The sequence below is a fragment of the Helianthus annuus genome, chromosome 16 (genome assembly GCF_002127325.2).
Source record: "Helianthus annuus cultivar XRQ/B chromosome 16, HanXRQr2.0-SUNRISE, whole genome shotgun sequence".
Taxonomy (NCBI): domain Eukaryota; kingdom Viridiplantae; phylum Streptophyta; class Magnoliopsida; order Asterales; family Asteraceae; genus Helianthus; species Helianthus annuus.
In genome coordinates, this window is record NC_035448.2 from 75,743,388 (window position 1) to 75,756,073 (window position 12,686).

At 34.0% G+C, this 12,686-nt stretch overlaps 1 pseudogene; it reads left to right on the forward strand.

Annotated features, from left to right (window-relative positions):
- The first annotated feature begins 3,546 nt into the window (after positions 1-3,546).
- LOC118488208 overlaps positions 3,547-12,686 on the forward strand; it is a 105,266-nt pseudogene continuing 96,126 nt past the window's right edge.

The window sequence follows — 12,686 nt, forward strand, 5'->3', positions numbered from 1 at the left end:
AAACAAAACATTTTGTTTTTACAAAAAAAATAATTCTTTTATAAACATTTTTTTGTAACAAGTAATATAAATAAAATACTCCAGAAATTTACAATCTTTAATAGATAAATACAAAATTATGTTGCAAATTTTTAGGAATTATAAGTTCAACTATATTGTTACAGATAATATTAGTCAGTTTCAAAATAATTGTTTACCAACTTGACTAGATACATAGTAGATTGTCTTGCATATTTTTTGGGATTATAAGTTAAAAGTAGACTCATATAGATAAAATTAGTTATGAACTAAAAATCTGAACTCAGTATGATATAAAGATAATAAAGATATAAACTCTATATAATATCCAATTTTTTGTATAAAAACAATCCTTGAAATTTTATAAAAATATAAATTTTTTATATATGTAAAAAACGAAATTTAACAATTTAAGTTAAAGGTCTAAAACGTACTTACGAGTCAAACACTATTTTTGTTTTTATAAAAACAAAAATTTTAAACTTAAAGTTTATTGGATGAGTACTACGTAGATATTTAAAAAAAGTTATGAACTTTAAAGAATAAAATTATACTTTATATAACCAATAAAATAAACATACTTTACAATTATAATAACTTATCTTTTTATTTTTTGTCTTTTGATTATTAATTTTTATAAAAAAAAACATTATTTTTTGTCTTTTGATTATAAGTTTTTATAAAAAAACAAAACTTTACATATGTTTAACACTTATAACATATATCCACCACAAAAATGTTATCATAAATATTATACGAATAAGAAAATTACCAGACATCGCAATCCAAAGTGTCACCTCCGCCGCATCGCGCGAGCACCCTACTAGTATATATATAGGGTAAGGTTCATTTGAGAACCACCTTTATTGTGAGAACCGCGAGAACCAATGTGAACACAACAAAATAACCTAAAAAAGCCTAACCCCACACCCCACCCCAAAAACCTAACCCTCCCCCCCCCCCCCCACCCCAAAAACCTAAACCCCCCACCCCCTCCCAAGCTAAATGCTAAAAACTAAACCACCAAAAAACCTAAGAAAATCTAAAAAAATATAAAAAACACACAAATTTTTTTTTTATATTTTTTACTTAAAACTCGCTACTTTTTCGTAGCTAAAATTGTTTTTTAATAACGAAATATAGAGAATTTTAAGTAAAAACATTAAAAAAAATTTTATGTGTTTTTTAGCTATTTTTTGTTGTGTTCACATTGGTTCTCGCAATAAAGGGTGGTTCCTAACGGATCCTTCTCCTATATATATTGAAAGTGTATTGTACATTTTGTCTTAACGTACGAGCGTACGCTATGGCAAGTTCGCACGTTATAAACCCAAAAAGGGAAATCTCGCATGTTGAAAAAAACCAAAATCGCATGTTGTAAAAAAACCAAAATCACATGTTAAAAAATACAAATTTCGCATGTTGTAAAGAAGTCACATGTTGTTTTACAAAAACCAAAATCGCATTTCAAAACCAAAATCGCACGTTGATCGTACACATCGTACGTTAAGGAAATTTGTATAATAACCGGCATCTCTCTCTCTCTCTCTCTCTATACATATATAAAGGGGAGGGTTATCTTGAGAACGCTAAATATTGCAAGAACCTTGAGAACGAATGAGAAACCAAAATTTTTTTTTAATACAAACCTCATTTTAATTAATACAACATCAAAGAAAAGAATTTACAAAATCAAATAATCAATTTCTCCTCTTAAATCACTCTTATTAGATTTTTTACACCTGGGTAAATATAACAAATTTACGCTCATGTAAATTTTCTTTATTTACGAATTCATGTAAATTTAAACGTATAAATTTAATTTATAACATTGTATTCGAATAATAATGATAAGTGTAAAAAGAAATTTTGAATTTGAATTGTTTTTTACCAAGGTATTATGGTTTTTTCATTCGTTCTCACGGTTCTCACAATATTTAGCGTTCTCATTTAAACCCTCCCCTATATATATATATATATGGTCAGGATTTAGAGAGAACGGTGAAAAGTGTGAGAACAGTGAGAACGATTTTGGTGGTGACATGTGGCATTGATTCTAAATTACACTAAGGGATAATATTGTCAAAAAACTCACTCACATGAACTGGGTGTTCAAATAAAACGCCATAAAAACACCCAATTCAAAAAAACGCCATGAAAATACCCAGTAAAAATGCCATAAAACACCTAGTTCAAAAAAACGCCATGAAAAAACTCAGCTGAAAACGTCATAAAACACTCAGTTCAGAAAAACGCCATGAAAATACCTAGTTAAAACGCCATAAAAACACCTAGTTCAGAAAAACGCCATGAAAATACCTAGTCTAAAATGCCATAAAACACCCAGTTCAGAAAAACGCCATAAAACCCAGTTAATTTTTTTTTCGAAAAGTATATCAATAGTATACTCGTTGGAAAGATAAAAAAAACCATGAGTTTTATGGTGTAATTTTTTTGAAAAATAATCACGTATAAAAAAGTTATTGTCGTTTAAATATGATGGGGGAAAATGACATGTGATTAGCATGTGCACCTTTGTTTGGATCTTTCTATTTTGCCCCTCCTGGTAGTTCCAAGGCCCCTATTATTTACAAAAATGCCACCGCATTAATCTCAGCCACAAAACACTAAGATCTTATGGCTTAGAATCGTTCTCACCGTTCTCACACTTTGAGGTGTTCTCTCTAGATCCTGTTCCTATATATAGAGGCCAGTTAACGTATAATAGGGCTTATCATACATTACGTACGCGATAACCCCAGCCATCAGATCTTCATCTCCCATGTGATTTCATATCTCCATGCGAACTGTACGAACTGTGCGAATTCAATCTTCCACATGCGATTTTGTCCATCTACACACCCCATGCCATCTTTCACATTACCCCATGCTAACTATTTTTTCACATGCGATATTCAATCTTCCACATGCGATTCTACACACCCTATGCCATTTTTCACATTACCCATGCTAGCCATTTTTTCACATGCGATATTCAATATTCCACATGCGATTCTACACACCCCATGTATTTTTCACATTACCCCATGCTAGCCATTTTTTCACATGCGATATTAATCTTCCACATGCGATTTTGTCCATCTACACACCCCATGCCATTTTTCACATTACCCCATGCTAATCATTTTTTCACATGCGATTTCATTTGCATGGGATTTCAAACATGCGATTTCATTGCATTTTCAAGCCATGCGATTTCATTTGCCTTTTTATAACATGCGAAGATTGAATTCGCACCAGATCGGCACCAGATCGAACGACCGGGATGATCGCGTACGTATCGTACGATAAGCCCTATTGTACAATACACTTTCTATATATATATATATATATATATATATATAGTGAAAGTGAAAAATACAATATCCCTTAACGTACAATACGTACGATATTGTGAAATCGCACGTTATAAAAAGCATGTTTAAAATCGCATGTTGGTATTTTTGATGAAATCGTATGTTGGTTTTTTGTAGTAATTTCGCATATTGGTTTTTCAGCACAAATCGCATGTTCAAAAGTGAATTCGCACCAGATCGGACGGCTGAGATGATCGCGTACATATTATACGATAAGGGCCATTGTACGTTAACCTAACACTATATATATATATATATATATATATATATATATATATATATATATATATATATATATATATATATATATATATATATAATGATTGTGCTAATAACATATGGTTTCATTAATTTCATATTTATTTATATAATTGTGCAAGTGGTGTTTTTTACAAATTTGGACACGGAAGCCAATGAGCTAGCGTTGATGATAGCGCGATTATACACAGGTTGCCAAGATATCATATCATTGAGGAACGCGTACCAAGGGAACGCAGCTGGAACAATGGGTGCAACTGCATAATCCAACTGGAAGTTCAACATTGTTCAGGTAAATTCATGAACAACCGCTAATTAGTTTTTTTTTTAATTTAAAACATAAACCATAAAATATTACTCTGAACTTTAAATTTTCATTCGTGAATATAACATGTGTTTGTTATATTACGTGATAAAAGACGTTTCCTAATTTTGGAACGTGGGAATACATTAATAGCTACGTTTGCGTGTTTTTTTATAATGCTTATTTTGTCATCAAAATCATCGGTTCATAAGTGATACGACAAGCTTAGATGTCGTTTTAGATGTCACTCTCTGATTTTTTTTTTTTTTTAAGTTGGCAACACCTTTATCTTTTCACAAAATGACAAATGTGTCTTCATCAAATAATTGTAATTTCTTAGTAAGTCGACATTAACTGTTTTATGTGTCATGTATAGAGGGACATTTGGTGTTTTAAACTAACACTTATCATACAAAAATGTATTAATTAAAAATAGAAAGAAAACATTATGTTTATGTTTATTTATTATAAAGTAAGGGTGACATTATAAAACCACATGTACGCTAGCTAATTTTAGTTCTTCTTTCGACCACTAGAACGAGGTCCTTCATGCAACAAATCCAGACCCATATAGAGGAGCATTCGGGTCTGATAGAGAGAAGTACGCCAAAGATATTGATGACTTGATACAATTTGGAACTTCTGGACATCCCCATGTCTTTCAGCTATCAACGTCACCACATGATGCATGATTAACCATCCGCCGCTTTTAACGTTATTTTCACGAAATTAGTAAAATAACGTTAAAGTTAGTATCATTTCACTTTTGCCCCCCGAGCGCCCACACATATATACATTATATGTGCACACCGCAAGCGGGGCATAAAGTTAGTACCATTTCACGTTAAAGTTATTTTTGAAGCAATTCAGGTAATCATTTTTGATGTAAAATCAAAATATATGCAAGCCTATAACAAGTCAAATGAGTCGATCATGTTAAAAAAAGTGAAACTTATCTAGCGTGTTTTAACTTCCAAGGCGTTATTGCAATAATAGCTCTTTTTGCAAGGGCAACACAAGCCCATGCCTCCCACAAATAAAAATCATTAGTTCGTTAACATATTACCCAAAGCCCCTTATTATATAATTAGGGATGGCTGAAACCTAAATCAAAAACATTTGGGATGAGTAATGGTATGTGAATTTAGCTATGGGATTGGTATAAGATTAGTACTAAAATAATTTGTAAGTATGGGACGGGGTCATAGTCCGATTACCCGAAACATACATGCCTATTTACCCGAACCATGCTTGCATACAATTTTTTTTTGTTGTTGTCGTTGGCTAATAGAGTAGTAATCCAGTGTCTTTTTTAGTTTTCATATAATTTTAGTTTCCGTGTTTCATCTTTTGTACGAAACTCGTACTAAAATGTACTTGAGACTTTCAACGGGTAATTGCAAACAAACTTATATATTTTATGCACAACCTGGGGGGGGGGGGGGTATTGGGACGTGTATGGAACACGCTTTCACAATTGGAAATAAGATTGTAAGAATCGTTCATATAAAAAATAAGTAAAACCAATTTATTTAGAATCATATCTCTTATACAAAAAGCAACTTGAGTTATGTCTTATTTCTTTAAAGTCATACCTTTTAATTCATTTTTCTCGCACCCTTTCATTTTACCCTTATATCTCTTATACAAATGTCTTATTTCTTTAAAAATAATACCTTTTAATTCATTTTCCTTACACCCTTTCATTTTACCCTTTGTTTATTACTATATAATAAAAAAACAAGCAAGGTTGCGTTACCGTTACCGCTCACAAAACTGTGAGGGTGATGCATAACCGTCACAACGATTCAAAACAGAAGATTCAATTTATGAAAATAAAGGGCTATGCATAGACACGTGTGATGATTATTAATGGGTTGCTTTCTTTTTTTAATTTTATTGAAGAAAATCATATTTTGGTTTTTTCTTTCTCTTGGACTTCAACCAAGGTTTCGTGTCCGTCTCTAACAAATATATCCGTTTCATTTGCTTTTGATGTAACCATAAATATTATTAGATTTCATCCAAGTTCATCAACAAGAGACATCAAAATTTGTTTTAAAAGTTTTAATTTCAAACATAATTCAAGTTCCCTAATATGTATAATCAATCACAAACAATAGATTGCAATTCAAGTTCGATGATGAACTTATGGTAAACAATCGAACAACAATCCAAACGGATGCACTGGGCTACATGCAAACAATCCGGGGATCCAAACCGACACGCTGAACAAAAATATTCAGAAAAACCTGACAAAAACTTTCAAAATAACCAAACGGACAGGACTTCACGGTTGACAACCAACGCAACGCACCTTTCGAAAAATGATTAAAAACCAAATCGACGCATCTCCTACGATCACGGTTTCCCAATCGTTTGCCACAGTTTCACACCCTATATAATCCCCACCACCACCCAAAATCTCCGGCCGGACTAATTTAGACGGTTAGGCTACTGGGTATGGGGACCGTCCCCATCCCCGTCGAGGTTCGGCGGCGGCAGAACACTATCCCCCCCCCCCGTCCCGTCCTCTCCGTCCGGCATAAGACGTTGGCGACGATCCAAAATAGTGGGTCCCATTTTCAAAAGTTACCGTTAAAATAAAAAAAAAATAAATTTCCAATTTAAAATAAAAAAGCAACGGTCAAAAATCTAAAATATATAAATTTCAAATCCATTTTCACCTCCATTCACCATTTTAACTGTGACAACTCTCACATTTACAGGTATCCGTACACTTAATTAATATTAAATTTGTGCTTAATGACTGTGCTTGATTACAACTGTAATTAAACTGCTTTCTGTTTTCTGTTACATACATACATATGCATCATATTTCATACCGTCACTCCGTATATTACACACAAACTTTAGTGACATACCTGATGCACAAAGCACAGTTAGCACACTGAACGAATAATTCAAAAATATGCTGACAATGCCAGCAATAGACAGACAGTGTCTGTAAGGCCCAGTATGGGCCAGGGACAGGATATTATACTAGTATGGAGTGTAGGGAAATGAGGACCATAAAACTGCATCACTAGGTGATAGTTACAGTGCCGGGAAGTGTCTAAAACACACTTTAAATGCAGAATTCTGCACTCATTAATAAAATTCAGCATTTTAAAATACTAGTAAGGTGCAAAAATATGTCAGAATGGTCCTGTATATTTTCCTAAGTGTCGGGGATTAATTGTGTTGCAAAAATATATATAAAAGACACTATAAAGAATAATTAAACACTTTAATGGGACAGTATCTAACTGGATAACCGGACATTACCCGGAACACAAAATTTTTGCTAGACACATTGTTTTACTATTTCTTGGCTTGTCGTGAACCCCGAACACCCTAACACCCACTAAAAATCAATTAACTAACATATATAAGTTCAACACTTGAATTCTAACTACCATTTACACTTTAGTTACAAAATGTTCCCCTTTACCCCCCCCCCCCCCAGCCGAAATCGGTCCCAAATGGACCCACCATATCATCTTCACCATGCCTCATATATATATATTTTGAGTAGATTTAATCACATTATTATAATGATTAGTAGCTTGTTGTAGTTGCCAATATATTGGAAAGTATCTCTATAAGTATGGCCCTATGATCACAACCATCACTACTCACTTAACACTCCCTCTCTCTCACTCTCCTTCTCTCTTTCGGCTCCACCCAAACCGCCACCATCACCACCATAAAACCACCATCATCCTCCATTTTCAAGTCTCATTCAAGCTTGTAAGGTGATTCTAAGAAGGCTTGCTGCTTGTGGAGCATCAAGGGAGCTTTGTTCTTGCTTGTTCCTCATCTTTTTCTCATCATCTTCATCACTAGTTTCTACCCTAGCCTTGTGCTAGTAGTAAGTTCCTTGTGCACCCTTATTCATCTTGTTTCTTAGTTAAAATATGTAGATGATGATTATATTTAAAGCATACAAGAACTAGAACACTAAATTTACAAGAACAAGAATGATGAACATAAAGCTCTACATGAAAGTTTAACTTGAAGATGATAAACGATACTAATTGATGTAGTCATGAGTATGTTGTTAGTCTTATGATGATTTTTAGTTTTGTGATGATAATCACCATATGATCTTGTTAAATAATGTTGGGAAACATGATTTAACAAGAAAAGAAAATGGTTATGTGTTATGAAAAATAACCACTTTCTAACTAGACATGAACTTGATAAAAATGATTTTTCGCAAAATATAAACTAGCTAGTAAGTTGATGAGTATGTTAATCCAAGTTTACAAAAGGTTTTTGTAAACAAACCGAGTTCAAGAAACGATCTCTAAAAGTTTACGACTTTTACATACTCTTACATAATTTTTGTAAGTAAAATAAGTGTAAAAAAAAGCTTTTATTTACAAGAAGAGTTTAAGAGTTAAAATTTTGTAAAATTTCTTACAAGTTGTAAACACTAAATTATTTTAAGAGAATGATTTTTTAAAGAAATAAATATGTTTCGAAAAGTAAACAGGTCCACTAAAAGTCTTACCGAGTTACTATGCGTTTTCGAGATATATCAAGTTCATGACTAGTGTGAAACACATATGTTTTTGCTCTTGGTAAAGTAAGAATTGGTTATTGGTGATTGTTGATTAATTTCGAAAAGAAAATGATATGCTTAAAAGCATGGACACCTCCGTTTTTAGGGGATACTTTGGCGAAATTTTCTAAAAATCTCAAGACTTAGAAAATATCTTTCTAGCAAGTGCTTACGAATATATTTTTAACCTTGTTTTCAAAATAAACTTCGCCATGATGTTTGTTACAAAAATACTAAGTACCGGAGGTTGATTGTAGGATCGTCAGACGACCTGATGAGTCGATCAGAAGAGTGCTCAGACTGAATCAGAGGCGGAATTCATTGATTCAGTCTTTGTTTAGCTTGATTTCACACTTTAACGTCTCTTTTATATTGATTTGCTAACAAATTACAAGCTCTGGAGACAAACTGGCAGGGCTTCGCCGTTACACACCACAACTGCTACTATGTTCCGCTTATGAGACCACCTATATATAGGCATGAGGTTTCGCTTGAATGTACATGCTCACATAAGCGAAACCTCCTGCTGTCATTCAAGCGGAACTAACAAATGACATACAAGCGGAACTACCTATGACACATAAGCGGAACCATGTCTAAAACATGATTTCTTGATTTCCGTGCATAATACAATCAGCCCTAGCCTAAGACTCGAACTAAGATGTAGTCGACAGACAACTGCACCAACAGACTCCCCCTTGAATGTTGACGGAATCTTCAGTGAGAGTCTTCAAGCCTTGACAGCTCTTCACTCTTAAGCGGTCTTGTTCAGGAACTCTTCCTGGAATTAAGTACCCGGATCTTTCTCTGGCTCTAACTTTCATCAGACTCCCCCTATCATCATGCTGGGATCGCCGTCTGGAAATCGTTATCACCATTGAAATCAACTCATGGCTTTATCAGTTTAAACTTCTTCTCAGGTTCTGATGTATCTCCTGGCTTTTCGTAGCAACAGGATCAGAAACCTGCACAACTCAAACACTCTATCACAATCAAACAAAATTGTGATTCAACTTAATGAATCAACTAATCATTTAAGTATATTCAAGAATTTTTCTCATTTAAAACCTATAAAACTTTCCAAAATCTGATTAACCCTATCAAATCAAATTAATCAAACCACTGTTCATCATGTTTAGCCTTTGAGATCTTGAATATCAGCTCTCCAACATCAGTTGTCGAAAATCTTTTTGGATTTTCAAAATATAAATGCAAAAATTAAATGCAGAAATGAAATATGAACAAACATATTTTTGTGAGTTTGTGCAAGAGGATCATATCAGATGTTGACTAAACACTAGTACCGTTAAGCTATTAATTCATTTTAAGCTTTTAAACAATTCGCGTAGATTGCCGATATTCTGATCCACTTAAATTCTCACAAAATGTGCAACCTGTTCGGGATACAGATTTAGTGTTTTAGAACTTAAACCTATACATGTGTCCCACCTCAGTATATACTCCCATAACCAGACCCCAGTATCCAGTCTTACAGGTGAGTATACCACAGATGATATCTGTAAAGGGGTAAGTGCGAGGGCCGTGAGAGCTCAGGTCGATACTTCCGTATACGCAGAGAGATGGCGGCTTCGACTTTAAGGTGTGTCCCCTTTAGAGGATCTTTTATTTACAACAGCAGCGACTATCAATTTTATTGTTTCATCAGCATACTGAGGGCGAGCTTATATTTCAAAGCTTTTTGCAGAAAGTATTATCCGGGGACTAGGTCAGTACTTCCATACAGCAGAAGTCCCGGGATAATACCCCAGATATCACTGAGCATAAAGACCTAGTATCTCAGAATACGGGACCCTTCAAACAGGATTTCAGGGGTTACCTATATATCCTGGAGGTGTTCCCCACGTAGACGCAAGTGAAATTTATGTTTATATCCCAAACTGATCTACTAATTCTTTGAAAACCTACCGGCACATCATTAGCGAGACTGCTTAATCGCATTTATACATTACAAATCTTTAGCGTACTGTGCCAGTCTAGCTGATGTACTATCATTTCCCCTATTCGCACTAAAACTCATTTTTAATTTTTTTCAATGTTTTTGACATTTTCAAATTTTCTATTTTTTTTTTAATTTTACTCCCCCTAAAATCAAAATATGTTTCAATTTTGATTTTCTGGGAAAATTTGAAACAAACTGTACAAAGTTGACAACTTGATGAGAATCACTTCAATTCGCCATCTTCCTAGCGTAAACAATCAGAACTCCCCCTCTCAACAAACTATTTTCCCATTGTGATTTCAAAACACTTAAGTTTGTTTTATTGATCTGCTAACAATATACACTTAAGTTTGTTTTAATCAAAATGGTTTTTCCGGAAAAATAAGTTTGTTAACCAAACATTTGTAGGTTCGGGGTTACTTCATCACATTGTTTTCTTCATCCACATGACAGATTTATCATTTCCAGTTTTACCATAAACCATTTGTAGAAAATCAAGTACAACTTAATGTCCCTGATTTACCACATGTAAGCCGAAAAATCACCTAAGTGAAATTTCTCAAAAAATGTGCCGATTCATGTTCCACGCTTACCAACCTGGGAACTCCGGCAAGTCAGGTTTTTCATTTAAACAGATTCACCCAAGCCTGACGGTCCTTGGGTGATTTCGAATTCTTGTTCAACAATGGTGGAAAGTTTGCATCATCCATTGTTAAACCAGAATTCTCCTTTTTTACCTCAACCAATGGCTCCTCTGGCTTTGACGAACCAGAATCATTGCCTACACAAGGCTTGTCTGACTTAGATCTGTCAGATTCATCGCCTGAAGGTGGCTTGTCTGACTTTGACCCGTCAGATTCATCGCCGACCTTTTTCTTCTTCTTTTCTTCTTTCGTCCTCAGATTTGTATCCGATGAATTCGTCTTGCTTGACTTTGTAATCAAAGGAGTCGAAGAACTCTTATTTTTACCAACAAATGAACCCGAGGACAAAATCTTCTCGAGATACTCTCTTGCCTTCTTTCTCTTTTTCCTCAGTCTGTCTTTCTGCCCCTGTGAAAGTTTGACTTTCTTTTCTTGAATTGTCTATTCTTGAACTTTAGGTTTTAGAACCTTCTGTTCATGGGGCTTGAATTTGACTGGAATCTTTGCCAATTTCTGAGACTTACCCCTCAATCTTTCATTTGATCTCCTTGGGCAATCTATGGCAATATGACCTTTGATATTGCAGTTAAAGCACCTTCTCGTCTCATAGCTCCAACCTTGGCAGTTAACAACAATGTGTCTTTGATAGCCGCATCGGTAACACACTCTGTTATCGTACCATATATCACCTTCACACCAAACGCTTAGATCATAGCATTGTCTGGCTTGGTGATATTCCTTCCTCAAGTTTGCTGGATTTGGCTTTTGAGCACTGTGGTCCGACCTGCACCACTTATTACCAACAATTTTTGAGTTTTCATTTTTTAATTTTTGTGATTTTTGATTTTGATTTTGATTGGATGATCGATCTGATGAGCTTTTATTATCTTTTTGAACATTTTTCAAATTTTTATCTTTTTGTTTCTGTTCTACTTTCTTCTTCAAAGGTTTTTGCTTAGAGCATTCTCCCTTTTCAGTCGATTGTAGAACAGTTTTCTGAAATTTTTCTTTTTCATCATCAGATTTCCCATCACAACCTTTGACTTTGACATTGTCAAAGTTTGTGACATCGTCACTTATTGGAACAGAATTGATTGGTTTTGGACAGGGAAAATTCAAACTCTCTGAAGAAGTCACAAAACCTATCAATTTCTTCTCAAGTTCATCGATCTTGTTTCTTGAATTTTCAGCTTCATTTTCAAGTTGAGACATTCTTTCAAGATGAGACTTGATAGATTTTTCATTCTCATTTTTCATGTTTTCAAGAGCAGACTTTTCATTTTCCAGAACTTTTATCTGTTCTTGAAATTTTGTCTCATTAGCTTTCAGATTTTTGTTCTCCAATTTTATCCAGAAATCTTCATTTTCTGAGGATTTCTTGTTGCTTTCAAGGTCTTTTTCTAACTCCTTAATTTTCTTTTGAGCATTTTCACCTTCTTTTTCTAGTTTAATAATTTTCTGAAGATGGGAATTTATCATTTTTTGTTTTTCAATGTTGTTTTGACTAAAAATATTTCTCCCATCTTCAAGAATTTTGATTTGATCTTGAAAATCT